We start from the raw sequence: 22,724 nt of genomic DNA, 5'->3' as shown, positions 1-22,724 counted from the left end.
TGTGTGCAGAGAACTGTGTCCAAGGATGTTCAATGCAGTATTGTTAATTATGGTAAAAATAAAGGTTACAGGAAAAATGAACTGTAGGGTGAGATCACACAATGGAATATTAGATACTTGTGAAAGTCAATAACAGCTGCATGAATCCACAAAGATAAATCACAAAAGCAATAAGTGAGATCAACAAGCAGCCTAAGGATACACACAGTATTATGCCACTTACGCAATATTTTAAAATATGCAAAATAACACTCCATAACGCTGGTCAATGCATGTATATGAAGTAAAAGCATAAACACGGGACAGCAAAGACACAGATCATTTTAGGAAAGGAGAGGAGAGAGGGATCCAGGGCTGGCTTCGTGGTGTGTGAAGCGTGCACCTCATGCGTGCAGTCACACTGGCCCTGGTCATGCTCTGCTGTTGCCATCTTGAAATTCATAATGATTTTTGAATAAGGGTTCCCACATTTCATTTTGCACCAGACCCTGCAAGTTATGTAGTTTGTCCTGGCGGGATTAGAGTACATTGTACGTGAGAGAGCTCCAATTGTACCTGTGATTTTTTTTTTTTTAATCTCAAAAAAAATTTTTTTTTAATTCATTTAGGTATTTATTTTTGGCTGTGTTGGGTCTTCGTTGCTGCACGCGGGCTTTTTCTAGTTGTGGAGAGTGGGGGGCTATTCTTTGCTGCGGTGTGCAGGCTTCTCATTGCAGTGGCTTCTCTTGCTGCTGAGCATGGGCTCTAGGCGTGTGGGCTTCAGTAGTTGTGGCACATGGGCCCAGTAGTTGTGGCTCATGGGCTCTAGAGCGCAGGCTCAGTAGTTGTGGTGCACAGGCTTAGTTGCTCCGCCGCATGTGGGATCTTCCCGGACCAGGGCTCGAACCCATGTCCCCTGCATTGGCAGGTGGATTCTCAACCACTGCGCTACCAGGGAAGCCCTCGAAAATGTTTTTAAAGTATCAGTATTTGTTAAATCTATGTAGTGTATTGTTCCCTGTGCTTTTTTGTACGTTTGAAATATTTTATAATACAAAAACAATGAAGATGTAGTTATATAAATAGTGGTTTATTTACTTGAAATACACTGCAGAAGGTAGAAATCTATATGGAAAATGTACAGGAAAACATGTATAACATTAAGTGAAACAGAATTATAAAAATGTTTGTAAAGTGATTATAGCTATATGCATAAATGTACATGTAAAGTGTGTATGTTAGAGTGACATAAGGAGTGTAAACAAATGAAACGTGATTAGGATGGCAGAAATAATTTCTTTTAATATTTTCATTTGTGTTGTTACAATTTTGTTTTTACAATCAATGAAATAAAATGTAACTTGCTGTCGAGCTCCTCTGATAAACTATGTTGCTGAGTGCTGTGTTATTTAAGTAACAAATATGCATTGTAGCAGGGATATTTCAGAGACTCAAGATCTCAACATAAAGGAGTAGCTATGATGGAACTTTTGAGAAGCCTCCCTAAAATGAGGCCTGAACTGGAAGTCAGGTTGGAGTCCCACTCTGGCACTGAACTCACATTTGGACAAATCTCTTCTCTAACCTAACACTCAAATTCCCAGTCTGCACACCAGTGGGCTTGGACTGGATCAACCACCCCAAACATACCTTGGATGGGTGTCTCCCCGAGACCTCTGCCTTGACGGTGAGATGCTCTGATTCCCTATCCCCTTTGCAGGGGAGATCATCCGGTCCATATGTATTTTGGCAGCAGAGACGGTTGAAGTAAGGATACTGAGAGGAGAATCCAGGTCAGTAGGCGACCCCAGGAGTATTTTACATGGGGTGAAATCTCCTTGGCTCCTGGAGCAGCCAGAATGGCAGAATCCCAGGGAAAGGGCATGGCCTTACCGGCAGGGCAAGGCATAGAGGGCACAGCATGGCATCATGGGCACAGCATGATGGGTGCAACCCTGCTCTCTTCAGCTTCCCTGAGAAAACTGACAGACAACTCAAAAGAAGAAAAATTGGTTGAAAGGGAATATTCCACCTTCTGTCAGAGTTATTTTATTATTTTTTCATTATAAATTATTTTAACTTACAAATGACATAATTATTTTATCCTTGTATATTAAAAAAAATAAACAATACAAATAAAGGACAAGGTTCTGTCACCAACCCACCCAACACCACTCCCTCCCCACAGGTGCCCACTGTTTGTATTTCATGAATGGCCTTCCAGAAAAGAAAAAAAAAAAAAAGGGTATTTTTCTTTGTTTTATATACTCATTATAAGACCTAGAAACCCTCAAAGTTTCATTGAGACTTTTAAACAAAAACAGAATCCTACTATAATAATTACTATTTTGTAATTTCCTTCTCAATGTGTCTTGGAGGTCTTTCCATATCAGTACATATAGATCTACCTATTCCTTCAAATTGATGCATGGCTTTCCCCATGGTGAATGTGCCATGGACTTGATTTGTAACTGTTGGTCCATCATGTTTCTAGACTTATGTTCTCCAGGTTATATGGTCCTGGTTATATCACTAAAGAATATGCAAATTTGGGGTTAGAAAATAATGACAATGGATGCATTCCTTTATTCATTCAATCAACAGAAGGCTGTGGAATGCTTACTTTGAGTATACCCTTCATCTTTTAATACACAATCAAGCCAGATATGCATAGTTTAGAAAATAACATCAGTCAAGTTGCTACATTGTTTGAAATTCATTCATCATTCCTTCATGAGCAAACTACTTTGTGCCACGTATTCTGCTAAACTTTGTGGGACTATACAGTATTAGTTGTGATTGCTTTGGTTGCAAATAACAAAAAACCCTACTTAAACTGCCTTTAACAGGTAATGTATTGGCTTCCATAATTAACACATTTAAAGGAGGAATGTTGCCAGGAAGATGTGGAAGTTCATTTCTCAGCTCTCTTTTCCTCTGTGTCTGCTTCATTCTAAGACAGGTTCTCTCCCGGTGATGGCAAGGTGGTATGCTCCAGGCCCAAACCCAATCCTCTTAGCAAGTCCAGCAAAGGAACTGTCCCAGTTGTCCAGCAAAAGACTAGGATTCACTCTGATTATATCAGTTTGGCTCAAATGCCCATCACTAAGCCAATCCCTGCTCTGATTGGTCAGTACTGGGTTACATGCCCACCTCTGAATCCAGGAGTCAAGCTGTTTCATGCAACCCCCCCAACGACCAAACCAAGGTTTCTTAACAAGACACCATTAATTTGAATGGAAAATAATTACATCCTTTTTACTAACTTCAAACTGAAATTTAGCATTTCCTTCTATTATGAATGTAGCAAACAAAGCACAGCGGTATTAAAAGTTTCTATAACTTTGGCACCAATAGAAATCACAGATATTTCATATCATATCACAGAATATCATTTGTGTTCATCACTATTTTGAAATTACAGTAGCTATTAGACCAACTAGATCTTGTGTGTTAATAAAAAATATATATTGGGCTTCCCTGGTGGCGCAGCAGTTGAGAGTCTGCCTGCCGATGCAGGGGACACAGGTTCGTGCCCCGGTCTGGGAAGATCCCACATGCCGTGGAGCGGCTGGGCCCGTGAGCCATGGCTGCTGAGCCTGCGTGTCCGGAGACTGTTGCTCTGCAACGGGAGAGGCCACAACAGTGAGAGGTCCGCATACCGCAAAAAAAAAAAAAAAATATATATATATATATATATATATGTATATATATATATTATTATATCAAAATTTCTTTTTCTTACCATTTGATAACTATTTCAATATAATTGACTTCTTTTAAATCATTTGTAGTTGATATTAAGCATTTAAAAACATCAATCTGAGGAGGGGTCCATAGGCTTTTACAGACTGTCAGGGGGTCCATAGCACACAAAAAAGGTCTAGATATAGTATGGGGGAGGGGTGTCTCCCTAAAAGGAAATCAGGTGCCTTTGCCAGAGAAAGATGAAAAGGTGCTGAGTAGGCAGAAACAACTGATGTCCACACCAAAGGGATACAGAGATGAATCAGATGTGAGCCTGCCTCTAAGCCAGTTAGACAAGGTGTCGGCACTTCCACCGCAGGGGGCACAGGTTCCATCCCTGGTTGGGGAACTAACATCCCGCATACCACAAGGCCGAAAAAAAGAAAAAGCAGTACACCTAAGGACTTAACCACAGAATTAAATATCATAATGAAAAGAGGTGTATAAAGATGTCGCTCATTCTCGAAGGATTCCCATCATCAAAAACAATGAAAGACAATGGTGATACATGAAATTAAATGTAAGCATAGAAGTTAGTGGGACCATTTTTTTAAAATATGCAATGATAATTCTTAAGAATATTTTGTTCCATAAACCAGGATTAGTAATACTTCTCTGTGACACTCTCCAACCCTTTTAGAATTATCTTGAGGACCATTTAAGACAAAGATGTGAGAGTATTTTAAAACCCTCCAGTAGAATAATTACTGTTGGAACTCTTTACAGTTTATAGAGCATGGTCCTACTCATGAGCTCCATTCCACTCCTTGTGATGAGTAATCTCCTGCCTCAGGGCCTTTGCACTTGCTGTTCCCTTAACCAGGAGTGCTCTTCCCTCAGCTCCCCTTGTGTTTTGTTCTCATTCTTCAGCCCTTAGCCCAAATCTCACCTTGTCAGGAAGGCCCTCCCTGACTATCTGATCTAAATTAAATCTCTGAAATTATCTTGCTTGTTTACTTATAAGACAAGCAAGGCAGGAGAGCAGGAATAGTGTCTTGTTACCCACAGTGTCCCCCAGAATCTAGGACAGTTCCTCCCACATGGAAGGATGCTATTAAATGAGGAGTGATCGACATCTCTGTGAAATTGGTAGCCAGGCCTGTGGTACGGAGGAGGAAGCTGAGGCTCAGGGAGGAGAAATGACTTATTCAAGTTTCTGTGGCAGGTATGGTAAGCACATAATTAATTGTCCAGCCTGGAAGGTTTTTACCCTGGACACATGCTAAGCTGACAGGACACGGGATAGCAGGTGTAAACTGAAACAGCAAACAAAGACACCTGGTCACACTTCAGAAGGGGGACTAAACCCTGGCAAGTGTAAGCCATGTTCTTTCTGCTAAATCTGAAGTTCTGTGAAAAGTCAAGGTCAGCAAATTACTTTCCCCACATGCCTCTGCCCCACAGGGAACACTAACCTACGCAGCTCAGGAGCAGCTGATCATCACGAATCTGCTGACTTTATTGTCCCCCAGAAGTCCTGAGAAGGTTCTCACAGCAGAAGCCAAGATTTCTTCTGTGGAAGTAGGTGCGACGGTAGAATGAACAAAATTAAACCTGGATTTCCTCTGTGAAGAGAAGGAGGAGAAGCTCATGAGATCACTTTGCTCTGCAGATGCCGACTGCCCTGCATAGAATCCAGCAACATGCCTGCCCTTTGACCAGGTCTCCCTGTCCCTGGGAGTTCACCTTAAAAATGAGCGAAAGGAAGAGAAAAAGCTAGCCAGGCAAAAATATTCACTGAGGTGGACTGGGGGTGGGGAGGCTGGGTTTGGAGCATAGAGTCAGGCAGGCCTGGGTTTGAAGCCCTGCTCTACCACTATCAAAAGAGTGGCCAACAGTGCCGCCCAACCCCTGTGCATGCTGTTCCTCCAGCATCAAGGATGGGGTCTGGCTCTTCCCCTTGGTTTCGGACTAGCCTTGTGACTTGATTTGACCAAGAGAATGCAGCAGAGAGGGTGCTATGCCAGTACCAGGCCTAGGGGTCAGGACAGTGGGAGCTTTTGCTTTCGCTCTCCAGGAAGCCAGCCACTGTGTAAAGAAGTCCTGTTAACATGCTAGACAGATCACGTAGATAGAAAGAGACCCTGAAAGATGAGAGACCACAAAGACAGAAACCAGCCGACTCACAGCCATTTCAGCCTCCTCTGCTGTGGCACCAGACATCTGAATAAACCCATCTTGGATCCTCTAGCTCCAGTGAAGTTGCCTCAGTCAGTACTGTGTGCAGCAGAGATGACTCACCTCCACCAAGCCCTGACCACATTGCAGAATCATGAATAAACAAATGGTCCTTGTCCCCTTAAGCGATCACATTTGGGGGCAATTTGTTACACAGCAATAGCTACCTGAATTTGGGCAAATTATTAAAATAATGTGAGCCTCTGTTTCTTCATCTGTAAAATGGGATAACTTGAATACTTACCTTATAGGATTGTGGTGATGCTCAAATGTTACATAGCAAACATTTAGTGATTTTGTGGAATATAATATTATATGATAATATGGTATAATTTCCTGTAGGCGTTAAGTTTCTGTAAGTTATTGGAAGGACTCTACTGGGTAGAATAGTATGGAGCCATTAGAATTCATAAGCATAACGTTTGTGAACAACGAACAAATGAAAACTGGTAGTGTATTTGGGTGGTGCGTTTTATTTACAAATGTACCTTTAGGATTTCTTTAGTGTCATTGTCAGCTTCTTAATAATAAATCATTTTAATGCAATTTCCAAATGGGATTAAGTTTTGAAGAAAACATGGAGAAATGAAAACTGTGTATTTGAGTTTTGGTTTTAGTGAAAATGTACTCAAATTTCCTTTAATTCGATCTTCATAAAAAATAAGTTTAGTGCAATTATTAACTAGAAAACTGGTCATTGTGTAATTTATCCAGCGGTATTATGAGCCCAGCAGAGAACTAGGTGTTTGCGTTGCTTTGTTTATTCAACAAATAGCAAGAGCTCAAGGGGAGGGATTTCCATGCTTTGTTCTTTGATGCCTCCCAGCAACTCTATGATGTCAGTGGTGTTATCCGCATTTCACAGATGAGGAAACTGAGACTCAGAGAGGTTAAGTTACTTGCCAAAGTCATTCAGCTTGGAAGTGGCAGAACTGAGATTTGAATTTAGGTCTCTTGAGACTGTCTTCCCATCATCAAAGCTCACTCCTTTGCCCACAGCAGTGCAGACTGCTCCGAACAGAGACTGACCAAGCAAGTTTGTGAGCAGCGAGAGGCAGCACTCTCACAGAACGACAGCATGGAGTCAGGAGACCTGGACTTGAATTCTGGGTCACTATGTGGCCCTTCCCTCTGGACCTTAGTGGCCTCACAGGTTAAATGAGGGATTTGGAAAAATACTTGAAAAATTCTGGAGAATAACCCAAACCATAATCCCTTGGACCTTAACTTTAACTGATTATAGTTAGTATGTTAGTCCTAAAATTGTGCTACAAATATGCCAATGGTACTCAGTTACTATTCTAAGCAGTATTTGGAGTTTAAGTCCCAAGATTTGGGTTCAAAGACTGGCTCTACTTTTGAGTGACTTCGGGCCAGTTTTCTAGCTCTCTGACTCTCAGTTTCAAGGACAATAACAATCATAACCTCTCTCATTGATCATGTGGACCCAGTGAGGTAAACCCTGTGGAAGAACTGAATGTTATATATATATATATCTTAAATGAAAGACACCTTAATGAAATATCAAAGTAAAATTCCATAGTATATACAATCAGCATCAATCTATCTGTTTTGATGTTTTCTAATCATTTAGCAATTCTTTGATAGGTAGATATATATATATTTTTTGAATATGTATATACTATATATGTGATATAGATGATATATAATATTCAAAAAATATATTTTTTGAATATGATATATGAATGGCAACATGCCTGCATCTCTGTGATGACAGAGTTAGAGCTAGGGTGGAAGTTGCCCCCAGCTCCTGCCCTACCTGCCTCAAGTCTTCCACCTGTCATCACACCTGGAGAGTGGTCTTCCCCGTAACCTGGGGTTACCTCTCTTAATGCATTAACACCTTGAGTGAGAACATTTTCTCTATTAAGTATCTGTTTCCCCCCATGAGACCATGAGCAAATCAAGGCCAGGGAATGATTCTTAATTTTAGATACAGCAGCCCTCACAGTAAATGACATAGAGTAAGTAAATAATATTTGTTAAACTGACTTGAACCCATAGAGCTTGGAGATTTCTTTTCTTTTTTTTCTTAATTTAATTTAATTTATTTTTTTGGCTGCGTTAGGTCTTTGTTGCTGCGCACGGGCTTTGTATAGTTGTGGCGAGCAGGAGCTACTCTTCGTTGCGGTGCACAGGCTTCTCATTGTGGTGGCTTCTCTTGTTGCAGAGCACGGGCTCTAGGCGTGTGGGCTTCAGTAGTTGTGGGACATGGGCCTTAGAGCACACAGGCTTCAGTAGTTGCTGCACGTGGGCTCAGTAGTTGCCCACGTGGGCTCAGTAGTTGCGGCACATAGACTCTAGGGCACGCAGGCTTCAGTAGTTGTGGTGCACGGGCTTAGCTGCTCCACAGCATGTGGGATCTTCCAGGACAAGGGATCGAACCTGTGTCCCCTTCACTGGGAGGCGGATTCTTAACCACTGCACCACCAAGGAAGACCCGAGCTTGGAGATTTCTAAAAGCAAAAAGTATTGCTTTAAAATTAGATCTATTTTATATGAATAGCAAATAAGCACATGGAAGGATGCTCCATATTATTACCGATCATTAAGGAAACATAAATGACAATCACAATGCAATACCACTACTCCTTTTCTATGATGATTAAAATTTTAAAAACTTGCCATACCAAGCATTTGTGACCATGTGGAGCAACTGGAACTCTCATACAATATTGACACAAATGCAAAATAATACAAAGGCAAAATGATACCACTTTGGAAAATAGTTTGCCAATGTTTTAAAAAGTTAAACATATACCTTCCACATGACCAAAAAATCTCATTCTAGGTATTTATACAAAAGAAATTAAAGGGCTTCCCTGGTGGTGCAATGGTTGAGAGGCCTCCTGCCGATGCAGGGGACGCGGGTTTGTGCCCCGGTCTGGGAAGATCCCACATGCCGCGGAGCGGCTGGGCCCGTGAGCCATGGCCGCTGAGCCTGCGTGTCCGGAGCCTGTGCTCCGCAACGGGAGAGGCCGCAACAGTGAGAGTCCCGCGTACCGCAAAAAAAAAAGAAATTAAAAAAAAAATATGTCCACACAGGATGCATAGGTGAATTATCATAGTAGATTTGTTAACAATAGCCAAAAACTAGAAAAAATCCAAATGGCAGGCTGACTAAACTAATTGAATGAATAGACAAATTGTGGTAATAGCTATTCAATGAATACTGTTCTGCAATAAAAAAGAACAAACTCCTGACATACGCAACAACATAGATGAATCTCAAATGCATGGTGCTAAGTGAAATATGCCAGACTCAAAAGACTGAATAGTATATAATTCCATTTAAATGAAATTCTAGAAAAGGCAAAATTATAGTAACAGGAAGTAACGTGCAGAGGTGGGGAGAGCTGATTGACTAAAAAGAGGACAAGCAAACTTTTGGGCCTGATGGAAGTGTCTAAACTGTAGTGTGGCAGTGGTTACATAACTATTTATGTTTCTCAAACTAATTGAATGTTATACTTAAATTGGTGCATTTTATTGTATGTAAATTATACTTCAGTAAAGCTATTTTTTAAAACATGTATAGATTTGCATGTTTTTTGTTTTTAAATATGGTTGGCTTTTTGAAGTAGGCAGTGTCCCGTCCTCAGAGAATGCCAAAGAACAACCAAATGGATATCTGTCAGGCATGCTGTAGAAGGGATTCCTGAGTTGGGTGCAAGCCCAGAAGAGATGGCCTTTAGACCAGTTACGGTTATGGAATTTAGACTTAAGTCAGTATTGCCTAATGTGTGGTAGAAAGAACAGTGGTCTAGGAGTCAAGAGCTGTTCATTCATTTATTTGTCATTTACTGAACACCTAACACAAGCCTGGCAAGGCTCAACAGTGTTGAGCTTGAGCTAGTTTGAGTCCAATTTCTATGCAGTCACACCTAAAAGAATCCTGACACATATAAGCCCATCGCTAGGTATTAAAAAAATTGGGTGATACTGACTCTAAGTGCCAAAGGAGGAGATCCGTGAGGACTTGAAGGAGTCAGGCAGACCACCTACTTTTCTCCATCTCCATCGCCACATCCTTGGTTCAGGCTGCCACTGCCTCTCACCCTGGACAGTTACAGCAGCCTCCTCATGGGTCTCCATGAGCCTACTTGAACTTTCTTGGGTCCATTCTATAAATAGCATTCAGAGGGTTTCAGCCGCCACCTGAAATTCAGATCTGACTCTAAAAATTCTTCCATGGTGTCTCCTTGCCCCAGATTAAAGTCCAAATTCCTCAGCGTGGTTCCCAGGGCCCTTTGTGACATAGCCCTGAGTTGAAGGAAGACCAGCGAGGGAGCTGTGTGGTATCCCGTGGGCTGGAGTGGGCAGGAGGAGCAGGAAAGGATGGAATGCAGAGATGTTTTCGATGCCAAAACCACCTGGGTTCCGGCACTGGCTGTGCTGTTGCTCTGTGTAACCTGAGTCTCAGTTTCCAGATCATCCAGAGATGAGGCAGGTGATCTCGAAGGACACTTTCAGTTCCAGGGTTGTAGGTTTATGCTTCTAGGTATGTTTCCAGGCTGCTCCTCTAGCTTTGTCTCTCTGTGTGCCCCTCTCACTCAGCAGACACCTTTATAGAAAATTGTTATCTGAGGATATGAGTCACAGATTATAACTGGCTCAATCTGCAGGAGGCTTCGCAGCCCATCCTGCTGACATGATTCTCTGCCCAGAAGAGCTCGAGAGTCATGTTACTGACCTGAAGTGCAAAAGAAAACCTGGTGAGTGTCCTTTGAAATGGGAAAAGAAGGAATGCACTTATAGCCACTGACACTCCCCTGGACGACGATTGTTCCCTGGAATCCAGCAAAAAGGAAAGAGTAGGAGAGGGAATGGTCCAGCCTTTCAGATGGTTCAGATGCTGTGTGTCCAAAGCACTCAAAACACTACCAGGGAGGTGCTTTCTTCCAGTCAAACAGAAAGGTCACTGAACTGGCTGTGAATCAATGCTCTACTCACTCACTCAATCTTGGCTTGACCTTGACAATGTCACTTCACCTCTAGCTCAATTTTTTTACCAACCAGTCAGACACAGTAAGCACAGCTTAAACTCATCAAACAGTTCACAATTTCAATTTCACAAGCAGTACATGTTCATTAAAGAAAATGTAAAGCATGAATAATCAAAAAGGAAAAATAAATTCCTTAATCTCACCATTCCGACATGAACAGATGTTTTTCTATTTTAATCAAAGTAAGACTGCACTCACACATTCCCTCCTGCACCCGATTATTTTCTCTAACAATATATTGTGAACATCTTTCCACGTCACTACATTTTCTTCTACGTTAGGATACTCAGATGTGACTGGATACCCATGGGTATTCTCCAACTGAGGCCAGTCTCTGTATTTTATTTCACCCTTCAAAAACACATCCAATCCCAAAAGAACCGGCAGGCACTGTATCACTGAAGACTTTGTGGGCTGTGGAAGAGAGAGTTGTATTGCTCACCATCCAGCAAACACTCTCAGACACCCCACTTGATAGCTCCATTCTCTCTGTAGTCTGACTTTCCTGCTCCCCCAACACAGCCTCTCAAAAACCACCACTAGTGGTGGTTGTATACATTACTTGGCATATACAAGTAGACCTTCTGGTCTACTTGTATACGCCATGTACCAAAACAGTAGTCAGATGGCATTCCTCAAGGTTGCCCCTTGGAAATTAATTTGACGGTATTATTTATTCATTCATTCCTGCAATAAATACCAAACACCTTTATATGATGGACATTGTTTTGAGTGCTGAGGGATTCTTCATTCAACAGAGGAAAAAAATCTTGGTTCTCATGGGACCTATTATTTTTCACCATTTACACTCCTGATGAAGGAAGTCTCAAAATTTATTTCAAAAGTCAATTCTTTTTGGACCTCTGTGTTATTTCCAATTCTCCACCTCCTGGTGGTAAACAATGCCAATGTGAACATCTTCATGGCTTAGGCTCCCATTTTAAAGATCTTTCCCTTGACAGATATTGTTTTAGTCATAACAATCTAAAGATGCTCTACTGAAAAGGAAGGTAAGGACCAGGAAAAATCAAGTAATTTCCCCAGGGTTACATGTTTGGTTATTTGGTGGCAGATCAAACACACAAACATATTTTCAAGAGGAAAACATGAATTCACAACAGCATGAGCCAGATGACTTTGAGTCCTTTCCCCTTGAACAGCAGTAGCTGACGTTTACAGAGCACTTACTATGAGCACAACCCCAATACACACACTTCATTTAATCTTCTTATGCTATCATTCCCATTCCACAGAAGGGCGATGGACAACAAGTGACAGGAAAGTCTTGGACCCAAGTAGGTCTGATACCAAAGCTCACACTCTGAACCTCTCCTCTACCTGGCCTCACTACTCTATGCGTGTCCAATTCCAATCCCAGCAAACTTGTCTTTGAATCTTAAAAATTGCGTAGGAATCTGCTAGTGTTTCTGGCAAATATCTTTTCTGGGCAGGCCAGTTGTCATTAGTCTAAATGTTGTTTAGCATCATAATATCTTTTTTTTTTTTAATTTATTTTTGGCTACATTGGGTCTTCGTTGCTGTGCGCGGGCTTTCTCTAGTTGTGGCAAGCAGGGGCTACTCTTTGTTGTGGTGTGCAGGCTTCTCATTGCTGTGGCTTCTCTTGCTGTGGAGCATGGGCTGTAGGAGCACAGGCTTCAGTAGTTGTGGCACGCAGGCTCAGTAGTTGTGGCACATGGGCTTAGTTGCTCTGCGGCATGTGGGATCTTCCTTGACCAGGGATCGAACCTGTGTCCCCTGTATTGGCAGGGGGATTCTTAACCACTGCACCACCAGGGAAGTCCCTAGCATCATAATATCTTAATAATAAAGATCATTCTCTCTATATGACAATTTCACATTTTACAAACAATCTCACATGCTAACCATCTCATTTGATCCTCACAACAAATACTTATCCTTCAAGTCCCAACCAGGCATCTACTTCTCCAGGAAACACTCTCCAACTATCTCCAACTGAGAAGTCTCCCTTCTTCAGCCTTAGAGTTCACCAGACTGCGGTTCTTTTAGGCTGAGTTGTTATTCTCTGTCCCTGAGAATAGTGACCAAGTTTTCTTCACTCCCAATGTCAGGCACTATGCCTGGCTTACTCTGTAAAAGTTTGTGAGCACCACTGCTCACACTAGGTTCCTGGGAGGGAAATGAGGATTAGAAATCAGGGTTCTTCACTCCAATTCCTCACTGTAAGATTTTTCCTACCACACCTGCTTTGAGCTCAGCCACTTCAGGTCATTGGAGCCTTGGTGTTAAAGATGCTAAAAATGGAGACTTCTCTGGTGGTCCAGTAGGTAAGACTCCTAGCTTCCACTGCAGGGGGCACGGGTTCGGTCCCTGGTCGGGGAACTAAGATCCCGCATGCTGTGTGGTGCGGTGAAAAACAAAAACATTAAAGATGCTAAAAATGAGCAGATGAGTGGAGAGATGGGAGAAAGGAAGGGAGAGTGGGAAGAAAGGAAGGGAGGCAGTAACAGAAGGGAGAAGGTATAAGGAAAGGTGAGTAGATAGATGGAAGTAAAGGATGGGTAGATGGATGGATGGTTGGATGGATGAATGAACAGACAGTAGGATGAATGGTTGAATGAAAGAAGAAGGGAAGGATAACTGGGTGGATGTATGAAATGAAGGAAAGAAAGAAATATAGATACATGATTGGATAGAAAAGGATAGTGCAAGAATGGGAAGGGTGAAGAAAGGAAGGAAAGAAGGAAGGAAGGAGAAAGGAGGAAACAGGAGAAAGTAAGGAAGGAGGAATGGAAGGAGAGGGAGAAGGAAAGGAACAGTGACTTGGTTGAATAGGAGATTCAGGGTTGATTTATTTAGAATCTCACTCTGGAAATCACACACCCCTAGGAGGATCAGGTATGGGAGCTCTTCTCCACTGAGATTTTGCATTCCAGCCCTTAACCAATATTTCATATGCTGGATTAACCTAGGGCTCAGAGAAGTGAAGAGTTTGTTCTTATGACCAAGGATTAAGTTCGTACAGACAGTCAAACTGGATACTTAGGATTCCAAAACTAAACCTCTAAAGGACAATGAAATCAATCTTTAAGGAAACATTTGCTTTCTAATCTATAGAAGAGACAAAGTTACATGATGCACAGAATATCAACAAGGAAACAGGTCTTGCTATAAGTCAAGTAGCCCTAATAAACATCTATTTGAGTTAGGCAAACAGGATCAATTTTTATTAAACTTATGTGCTTGGCTTTGGGACTTTCTCTCCCTGTTGCTCTGAAATGCCTATACTAGGGCTTCTGAGACCGTTTCTGAGGGAGGAAAACACACTGGGGTGGCCATGACCCGGCCTGGAGCTGCTGCTCAGACCTGGACCATCTGTTTTCCTGGGTCCCACTGGGTCTCCCCATTGCTGGGACACAGCCTCGGTTGCAGGAGAAGCCCAGGATGGATCAGGCAATAAATTCAAATGGAGACTGACTGTCAGCAACTTGCAGCTGCTGCCTCAGAGTGACATAGGGGGCTGGGCTCCCACTATCCTGGAGGCTATTCAGGGGGTTGGGGCAGGGCTCCAGCTCCCCAGGCCAGGAGGGCCCTGACTGCCCCAGAGACGTGCCTCACGACACATGAAGTCCTGTACTGGGCCCTAGGGACACAGAGACGAACCAGAGGTGGGGCTGCCTTTACAGAGCTTCTAGACTGTTTGGGGAGATGAAGCCCACAAACACCTATAAAATAAGGTGGAAAGTGACCAGAGCCAGGTGCGGGCACAGATGGGGAGGGTCTACGGGAGCTCTGAGGAAAGTGAGTCATTTCTAGCTGCGGCTGGATAAGGGAGGCTCCTGGAGGCTCCGTGGAGCTGGAGCTGGGCCTTAAATGCTAGGAAGGATTTCACCAGGTTAACAGGATAGCAAGGGCAAGGTTGCCTGGTCCAAAGACCCGTAGCATATTTGCGTGCCAGGAACTTCCTAGAGGGGCTACTGTGGATGGTGAGTGAGGCCAAGAGGTGGCGGATGGACTGGGTGGGAGGACTGAAGTCCAGCCTGCCTCACTCAAGAGCTGTGGCTTTAGGCTGAAGTGTGGGAAGCCTTTGAAGGCTTTTATGCAGATATCATTTGTATATGTAGATCCCTTTCCTTCATACACTGGCTCAATGATAAAAATCCTCCGGGAGGGTTTGGTAAGATGCAGATCCCCAGACCCAAGTACAGGGGATTTTGATTCAGTCTTTCTGGGGAGTGGGGGTAGAGGAAGGGACAAGCATGGTTTTGATCAGTCCCTGATATCAGGGCTTAGCCTCACCTCTTTCAAATCCTCTATTTACCACGTGTCTAAACCTCCATCCTTCAGCTGTGTCAGGGATTGGGGCAGTAGATAAACAAAGCATGGGGCTATTTCCTGTGGTGTGATGTGTGGAAGGATCAATGGGGAAATGTCCTCTACCCCAGTGACATCAACCCCAATGAACCCAGCCCAACCCTCATGGGGCTGTGATCACCCCCTTTCTCCTCCGCAGCTTCGAGGGCGCAAGAGGGTGGTAGTCTGGCCAACCGGCACGAACTTTGGCCTAGTTTTATCACTCTTTCTGAGAAATTCAAAGTGGCCAAGCAATTCAAAGGTCTTTTATGACCAGGAGGACAAAAGTCAGCTCCAGACATTAGCCATTAATTACTCCTCACCACAACTTGGATGAGATCCTTGTCCCACTTTTACACAGAGGCTTAGGGTTATGCTAACAGGTCGCTGTAGGATGCCAAGGTGTCTTATCAGACTCCCAGGCAGGCTTGTTCAGAGAGAGAAGGCTTCTAAACTCACACCTACTAAAGTTGTGAGTGCCCAGGTTGGGAAAGGGGGCTCAAGGTCCCGACCAGCAGAGGAAAGATTTACATTTAAAACAAGAATCTCCATAACAACAACAACAAAATAGTAATTATGGGAGGTGAAGGATATGTCAACTACCTATTGTGGCAACATCTCACAATATTTACATGTATCAGATCATCACACTGTACACCTCAAACTTTACACAGTGTTATATGTCAATCATATCTCAATGAAGCTGGAAATAAATAGTCAATCAAACCAGGATTCTTCCTCTCCTGGCAGGAGTGTTGATAGCAATCTATATCAGGAACTTTAAAGAAAAAGCTCTAGACCCTTTGGTTCAGCAATTCCATTTCAGGAATCTCTCTTAAGGAATTAATCCTCAGTGAGGACAAGCCTCCAGACACAGAGGTGTTCAGGACAGCTGAAAAGCCAAATCAAGCGTGTCTATGCTAGCCATTGACAAATTATTAACATTTATTGTATTGGGCTATTGGCAAAGCATTTTACCTGCATTATCTTGTGGAACCCTGGCAGGAGTCATGTAAGGTAAATACTGGTATTTAGCCCATTTTGCAGATAAGAAAACTGGGGCACAAAAAGGGTAAGTAACACACCCAAGTTTGCATAACTAATGAAACCGTGCACCTCAGATTGGGACTTGAAACCACGTGCCGGGACTCGAACCTGGAGAAAATCCACAGTCTTCCAACTGAGATCACACATCTGGTTTCAGGACTTAGTGAAGCTCAGGTTCTTAATGTCTCATCACAGAAAGAGTTCAGTGAGAGACAAAGTGATAGGTAAGAAGTGGATTTATTTAGAGAGAAACACACTCCTCAGACAGAGTGTGGGCCATCTCAGAAGGTGAGAAAGGCACCAGGGTATGGGGTTGTCAGTTTTTATAGGGGTGGGTAATTTCATAGGCTGATGAGGGGGAGGAATATTCCAGCTATTTAGGGAAAGGGCAAGGATTTGCAGGAATTGGGCCACCGCCCACTTTCTGATCCTTATGGTTGCCTTAGAACTGTCATGGCGCCTGTGGGTGTGTCATTTAGCTTGCTGATGTGTTACAATGAGCGTATACTGAGGCTCAAGGTCTAGTGGAAGTCGACTTGTCCACCATCTGGGACCCATTTGGGTCTAATCCGTTTATGTCATGTCCTTGGGCTATGTCATTCTTTCAAAAGTTGTGCCCTGCCCCCTCCCCTCCTGTTTCATTCCCCCCTCAGAGATTTTACTCCCATATTCTTATGGGAAGCAGAAGGGCAAGGGCGATGGTCCAAGTCTTCTGTAACTGCTTCAGGGCTGAGTAGGGTCATCGCCCCTGCCTGTCAGGGAGTAAAAATCTCTGGATGCCTGATCTAGGGGCCCCAGGGGCAGGACAGCTCCTCGTTTTAAGTCAGTATGGGCTGAAATTTTCACATAGCCATCATCTTGGTGTGGAACTGTTGTAACTGCTTCCATAGCCTTTCTATGCATGTCCTTAATGATGAAGCACTTTTTGTAACAGCATCAGAGTATAAAAATATCTATAAATGACAAAAGACTTAAAAGGCATGGTTAAACCTCTGATTACAGTGTAATCAATAAAGAAACTTGGTTACAATAACCAGAATTATGAAAGATTACATTTAACTTAACATACCAAATAATCCTAAATAGTTCTCTTTAAGATACCTCAGGGACCCTCTAAGGTACCCCAAAGTTAGGTGGCAATCAAAAGAAACTCAATTAAAATTCGATATTTGGGGCCTTCCCTGGTGGCGCAGTGGTTAAGAATCTGCCTGCTAATGCAGGAGACACGGGTTCGACCCCTGGTCCGGAAGATCTCTCATGCCACGGAGCAACTAAGCCCATGCGCCACAACTGCTGAGCCTGTGCTCTAGAGCCCACAAGCCACAACTACTGAAGCCCGCGCGCCTAGAGCCCGTGCTCCACAACAAGAGAAGCCACCGCAATAGAAAGCCTGCGCACCTCAACAAAGAGTAGCCCCTGCTCGCTGCAACTAGAGAAAAGCCCGCGTGCAGCAATGAAGACCCAACGCAGCCACACAAAAAATTGATATTTGGGAATTTTGTCAAAAAGTTCTAAAACACCTGGTCAAATAAGATCATAGGTCACTATGAGACAATACTTATTCCTTAACCAAAGTTACAAAAGATCTCATAAGCAAATACAGATCACTTAAAGGCAAAGAAACTCATACTACCTGTTATTAAAAGCAGGATTTCAAGAAAACTTTGAAGGGAGAAACCAAATCCAGTGTTGTTCTAGCCCATTCCTAACAAAATCCATTTACCCAACTAAATTCAATCCGATCTTAGAAAATCCTGATCATGCATAACTCTTTTCAGTATTTTTCATTCTTCACATTCTTTTACTAAAAACACATATCTTACTTTTCTTAAAAGTTTTTTTCACATTGAGTTACTTTTCTTGTTGACAAATTTGTAACAGATAGAATAAGGTCTTATCTGACCTCTAATAAACCTAGGTACAACAGAAGTTTTATACTTAACACTGATGACTCTTACATGTCTATATTAATCAAACCAACAAGCTTAAGCCACCTTCAATACCAGATAACAGTTTAGTATTGAATATTTTCCAGATGACGTGAACCTGAAATTCATTCTGGCCAGACTGTTTTCTCTTTCTGAGTATTTATATAAGTGCTTAATTTTTAAAAAACCAATTATAGAGCTCTTTTACGAATTACACTTTGGCAATACCATACACCTACAACACACATATAGATACATATGAACACACAAACAAACACAGAGGCTTCATAGTTCCCATTCCAAAATTTCAGCCCTGAGTCAGGTACAACATAATAGCCATCAGTTACAAGGGGTTGGATTCAAATTGGGCTTCTAGCAGATGGAAAAAATCAAGGTCACCTACCTAGATGTTTAAACGCTTTTTACTAGTGTTTACAGAAAAGACACTTAAGATTTCTATTTATCCTTGACAAGTCAAGTTCTAAATTACTTTACCCTCTTTTTAAAATTTGCATTTAAAAAGATGGCAGAGATAAGGGTTCCTGAGAAGACCTGGTAGGACATTTGCATCTCAAAGGTACAGGCAAGTTCCTCCTGGGATGACTTTGTTTCCCCTTTGTTTAATACTTACAAGCCTCTGTAAGATAAATGGGGAAGGTTTGGGGAGTGGTAAAAGGATTGGTGGGCTTTGGATTACTTTTGGAGCCACACCTCTGGTCCTGTAAAGACTTCATTTGTAAAACAAGGACAGTTTTGTTTTCTTTTTCAAAGAATTGGGTGGTTACCACAAAGATATTGAAGGACTGACATACCCATTCACCTATGCTGGAAAGTTTTACTTTTCCACATTTAGCTTAGGGAAGGCTTCTACCCAAAATTCCTATCAGGTTCTGAATATCAGCTATGAGACCAGTGGCCTCCTATTTTGGTAATCTACATACAAATATTTTTGGGGATCTTCCCTAGGTTTAAGAAATTTGTACCTTATATTTAGACACTATATAACCCTTTTTACTTAATAATAACCAGCTGGATATGTTTGGCCAAGCCTGGAACCTCGATATTCCGCATTCCAGGATCTACTAAGGCTTCTATTTTAGCTTCAGATTTTATCTGTTCCTTTTTGCTTTTTTGTTAGAACCATTTGGTGATGAGGGTGGTTCCCTTGCCCCTCAAGAAACAGAGTGGCCTCTAACTTAGTTAATAAATCTCTTCCCATTAAAGGGATGGGAGAGTCAGGCACAACCAGGAAGGAATGTAAAAACAGCTGGCCGTTGATCTTGCACAAAATGGGTTCCAGGAAAATGTGCCTGTGTCTCTTCTCTGACAACCCCATTATGTATTCCTTATGATTGCTAAGGTTTCCAATCCCTTGGGTTCAGACGGAGAAGGTTGTACCAGTGTTTATAAGAAATTTTATCAAGTGGCCCGCCACATCAATGACCACCTGAGGCTCGACATTAGTTATGTAGATGGTATCTCTAGGCAGAGCCACTTTCGGCCTTGGACCCCTTCAGTCTTCTGATTGCAAAACCATCAATGGCTGAGGGACCCCCGTCACGCTCTGGCATCTGGGGCATTCCCTCTTCCAATGCCCTGGCCATTTGCAAACGGCACATGTATTACAATCCTCCCTCCAGTGCCCCTTTTGTCCACACAGGGTACACTGGCCTTGTATGGGTACCCATGGGCCTTGTGGTCTGCCAGGGCCAGATTGGCCCAGAAAAGCCGGCTTCCCCTTTGGTGGTCTCTGAGTGGACAAAGCCATTGCAATCATTTGGGCCATTTGCATATTTCTCTGGGTGCGTTCAGTCTTTTGGGCCATATCCCTATTACTGAAAACCAAATAAGCCAATTGGAACAAATAATTCACTGGAGTCTGAGGATCAGCAGTTGCTTTCTGAATTTTGCACCTGATGTCTGGGGCAGACTGGGCTACGAAATGCATAGCCAAAAGGGCCTGTACCTCAGGGGAGGAGGGATCCATGTTCATTCGGGATCCATGGTGCTGTAGGGTGGGTCAATTAAAATGTCCTCTATGTCCTTCCTAGAGTTATCCCTCCAAGCTACACGCCTCAAATTCCTTTTGGGTTCCATTGCCTAGATAGAAGTCCATGAAAATTTGAACATAGGGTACTTCATTCCATTTTAAATTTCTTAACTCTTATTGTAGCCAAACCTGATTACATAACTTACGAAGTTTTTAAATTTCTGTTGTCCAAATCTTTCCCAATCCCGGAGTATAAGGCCCAGAGGGGTATTGGTTGGGATTGATGCTGCCTGACCCATTTCAGACAAGCCTAAGGTGATGTCTTTAACTCCTGAGCTATCCAAAATTCCGCTCTTAAGTCAAAATCCACCACGCAATTTGGTCAAGATTTGCACTTACAATTTTAGATGCTATCCCTTCCAAGGTAGTCTCCCAACCAGGTGTTAGTGCTCAAGAGTTGTCGTAAAGAAACGGCACAGAAGATGTCCCCAGTGGTGTTGATGATGAGCAGGAGTTGGTCTAGCTATAAGCTGGGAATAACGGGTCAGCACATGTACGGGTCAGAGGGAGGGGAATAAGACCAAGTACACCTTGGGCTTCCCTGGTGGCGCAGTGGTTGAGAGTCCGCCTGTCGATGCAGGGGACGCGGGTTCATGCCCCAGTCCAGGAGGATCCCACATGCCGTGGAGCGGCTAGGCCTGTGAGCCATGGCCGCTGAGCCTGCGCATCCGGAGCCTGTGCTCTGCAATGGGAGAGGCCACAGCAGTGAGAGACCCGCATATCGCAAAAAAAAAAAAAAAAGAAGTACACCTGGGTGGTCACACAGGTCTTCTGGGGAGAAAAGAAAGAAAGAAAGGAAGAGAGAGAGAAAGGAAGGAAGGATGGAAGGAAGGAAGGAAGGAAGGAAGGAAGGAAGGAAGAAAGAAAGAAAGAAAGGGAGCAGGAGTGAACAAGAATGCAAAAGCGTAGGAGGAAAACCTCAGAGTCAAGGAGAAGAGTATAGCGACTAACAATTCTCTCCTGTATCTGTTGTTGGATGTGCATAAGCATACAGGGTTGACCCACCAGTCAAAAATGAGCAGACATCAGCAGAGCGCCCTCCCCAGTATGCCTGGCTTGTGGCGTCCCACGGGCCTCCTTAGGACCAAGACCTAACTCTCAACATTTTCTTACCTTATCATTGTCCCTACGTGGTTGCCAGCTAAAACTGTGCACCTCATACTGGGACTTGAACCCACGTGGCTGGGACTCAAACCCGGCGAAAACCCAGTTTTCCAACTGAGATCACACACCTGGTTTCAGGACTTAGTGAAGCTCGGGTTCTTAATGTCTCATCACAGAAAGAATTCAGTGAGAGACAAAGTGATAGGTAAGAAGTGGATTTATTTAGAAACACTCCACAGAGTGTGGGCCATCTCAGAAGGTGAGAAAGGCACCAGGGTATGGGGTTGTCAGTTTTTATAGGGGTGGGTAATTTCATAGGCTGATGAGTGGGAGGAATATTCCAGCTATTTAGGGAAAGGGCAAGGATTTACAGGAATTGGGCCACCGCCCACTTTCTGATCCTTATGGTTGCCTTAGAACTGTCATGGCACCTGTGGGTGTGTCATTTAGCTTGCTGATGTGTTACAATGAGCGTATACTGAGGCTCAAGGTCTAGTGGAAGTCGACTTGTCCACCATCTTGGGCCCATTTGGGTCTAATCCGTTTATGTCATGTCCTCGGGCTATGTCATCCTTTCAAAAGTTGTGCCCTGCCCTCTTCCCTCCTGCTCCATTAATAGCACAGCACAGCCAGGATTTACAGAAACGTGAAAAAAATACTTCTTTTGAAACGAGATTATTAAAAAGGATCAAAATTGATATGTGGAATGATTATAACTATATAAAACAATAATAACAACTCAGAGATTTATTTCTAAAGACTTCAAAGAAATTCTCCAAAATATTACAGTGGTTGCCTTTACGTACTGAGCGTGTGGATGCTTTGTGGCTTTGGCGGGGTGAGGTGGGGGGGTCTACTTTTTTCTACTTTACACAGTTGTTTATTTTTTATAATTCAGGGGGAGAAAATGAACTTCTTATTCATCTTTAAACAGAAATTTAGAATTGATAATGCAAAAAGATGGTTCTCAAATGGAGGAATTTTAGGCAATGGAGGAGTTCTCCAGGGGCAGTAAGGACCTTGTTGCAGCAGCCGCCAGAGGACCTTGGAAGTTTCTGACCAGCTCACTTTGATCTGACCTAGCGTCACCTCAGAGGTGTGCAGGGAATAGCAGAGCAGAGAAGCCAAGATGGGGAAAGGCCCAGAAAACGAGTCCCAGGAGAAAATTTCTAAACCGTTGGTCCCAGACCATGGGGGAAGACCACGGAGGTTTTCCAACAAGTCTGGAGACAGGGAGGCTGGAGGCATCTTTGTTTTCCTTTTTCCTCTACAGGGTGGGGACTGGCAGCCAAACCTCAAGTTCCCCCCATTGTGGCCACACCAGGGGGGCAG

General features: G+C 43.1%; 1 long non-coding RNA gene across 1 annotated transcript in view; it reads right to left on the bottom strand.

The window, feature by feature from the left end:
- Positions 1–2,197: 2,197 nt before the first annotated feature.
- The window catches only part of LOC115847481 (uncharacterized), a 33,864-nt gene continuing 13,337 nt past the window's right edge, over positions 2,198–22,724 (bottom strand). Inside the window, exons 3-4 of the long non-coding RNA XR_009563489.1 lie at positions 5,142–5,291; positions 2,198–3,601 (exon numbers count right to left, since the gene is read on the bottom strand). This is a non-coding gene — a long non-coding RNA (uncharacterized lncRNA). The remainder of the gene's footprint in view (positions 3,602–5,141; positions 5,292–22,724) is intronic.

The sequence above is a fragment of the Globicephala melas genome, chromosome 3 (assembly GCF_963455315.2).
Source record: "Globicephala melas chromosome 3, mGloMel1.2, whole genome shotgun sequence".
In the NCBI taxonomy this organism is placed as follows: domain Eukaryota; kingdom Metazoa; phylum Chordata; class Mammalia; order Artiodactyla; family Delphinidae; genus Globicephala; species Globicephala melas.
This window is presented reverse-complemented; position numbering and strand designations above follow the sequence as displayed.